We start from the raw sequence: 2,433 nt of genomic DNA, 5'->3' as shown, positions 1-2,433 counted from the left end.
TATATATGTGTGTGTGTGTGTGTGTGTGCGTTTGGTGTATTTGTAGAAGTGTTTGTCTGCTTTCACCCATCGCTTGATAGCTGGTAGTGATTTGTCTACACTCCCATAACTTAGCAGTTCGGTAAAAGAAGACGATAGAATAAGTTACAGGCTTGAAAAAAAATGAACAAAGAGTAGATGTCGACCTGTTTGATTAAAAACCGTTCAAGGCAGTTCAAAGCAGTATTCCAGCATGGCCGCAGTCAAAGGATTGAAATCAGTAACCGATAAAAGTTAATATTCTCATACTTGTCCATTCTTACGACTCCAGCTTTTATAACCAAGCGTTGCTTCGGAATTTGGCAATTAGGATTCTGTGATACCAATCGTGCTCAAAAGGAGTTCCTGTAATACGTTGCAGTTCTTTATTTATTACTTGCAGGGATGTTAAAGAAAGCCCCCTGCTTTTCAATGCTATCACGTTCTTTTCACTGTTCATTTTACTACGACCATCCGAACGGATTAAGAAATTGCTGTAACGTCAGCTAAGATCTTTTATTCCCCTTGTGGCTTATTGATTTTCTTGTTAATTATAAATGGGGTTTAGCTGTTGAAGTTGTTTCTTGTGGTTGCTTAGCCCGAGGTTGGATTTGATTAAAAAGATATATAATCAAATGCGTTTCAGTCGCAATTTTAGATATGCTCCTTTGTTTATAATAGATCTCTAGGGTTTATAGTTGTGTTCAAAAGCAGCGATGATAGACTTCCTTTCAAACAACTTACCTAAAAGGAATTTGAATTTTCCCCCGCAAGGTGTAGGGGAAAACAAAGTAAGTTTTACTGTCCATGACTCGCTTCCGTCAACCTCTCATTTTTCACTTTTGCAAGTTCTGATGTACAAACCTACAAGGTTGTTGAAATTGTTATTTTTATCATCGGGGTTGCAATTAATTTTGTTACTGTTGTAGCCGCTGCTACTGTTGCTGATGTCGATAATGTTGCTGCTAATATTTCTGAAGTTTTTTGGCTGCAAATCTGTTTAAGATTTCGTTTTGCTGTGCGTTAGTGTTTTTACGTTCTCTGTTGCTCTACTTGTGAATTCTTGTTGTTTTCTTATAATAGTTCTTATTGTTGTTATCATCTCCGCTAATACAGCTTTTGTTGTTGTAATTAATTTTCAAATGAATGTCATAAACATCGAATTTCTTTGTACACGGTTGCTTGCGCCTTATATCGCCGCCGTTACCGAGATCCTTGCTACGATAGAAGTTTTTCATTTTCATTCACCGTCATGCGCCACTAAGCAAATGGCGCTCACATCCCAGTAATAGCCGACATAGAAATCAACATTTCTTTGATTGCCTTGTGAAGGAAAGCTACAAATAAAACGCTGAATTCACCAACATGTGCTTTATTAGAATCACTCAATATAACAGAAAAGAAAACGCATCTAACGACTATGAAATTATTGCGGAAACCCAAACACGAATAAAACACCATCATCAGCCAATAATATTAATTTCTTACATTGCAACAAGATTTCCAAAAAAAAAAAAAAAAAAAAAAAAAAAAAAAAAAAAAAAAAAATGTATGAAAGAATTGGTTGATTAAAATGACCTCAGACCGGTATTTATTTTAAAGACCCAGGATGGATAAAAGACAAAGACAACTCTTTGAACTCGGAACGTAGAGAGACGAAACTAATTACTTCTCGGCGTTACATTCGCTATACTATTGCTTCTGTTAATTCCTCATCGTAATAATAATAATAATGTAAAGAAGCATAACATGTAACTACAGAATATGTGGAAATGGACAAGGAACAATAAATCATATTGTTTCTGGCTGCCCAGTCCTGGCTAAGAAGGAATATATTCATAGACACGACAGCGTTGGGACCTACATACACTGGAAGCTATGCCAACACTATGGAATAACAACAGAAAAAAGGTGGTACAGGAACACGCCAGAAAAGGTCACAGAAAATGAGAAAGCAACAATACTATGGGATGTGCCAATACACACAGATAGAGAAATTAAGACCAATTAAAGTATCAATACCAACAGATGACAACGTTTCTCTAAAAGAAATGGAGAAACTTTCAAAATACAAAGACCTGGAAATAGAGGTAACTCGAATGTGGAATCTAAAAACAGAAACAATTCCTATCATAGTAGGCGCATTAGGTATGATAAAAAAATATTCAGACAAATTCATAACAAAAACACCAGGACTAACAAATATATATAACATACAGAAAATTGCACTACTGGGTACTGCACACATTCTACGCAAAACACTTTCAATACAGTAAACATAAGAGCACCACAGCAAACCACAGCACATACCCAAGGCGCACAGAGCTGCGCTCGGTAGTGAAGTGAAAGCACGTTATAAAAATAAAACTACTGAATAATAATAATAATAATAATAATAATGATGATAATAATAAC

This window comes from Octopus bimaculoides, chromosome 9 (assembly GCF_001194135.2).
Source record: "Octopus bimaculoides isolate UCB-OBI-ISO-001 chromosome 9, ASM119413v2, whole genome shotgun sequence".
Lineage (NCBI taxonomy): Eukaryota > Metazoa > Mollusca > Cephalopoda > Octopoda > Octopodidae > Octopus > Octopus bimaculoides.
This window is presented reverse-complemented; position numbering follows the sequence as displayed.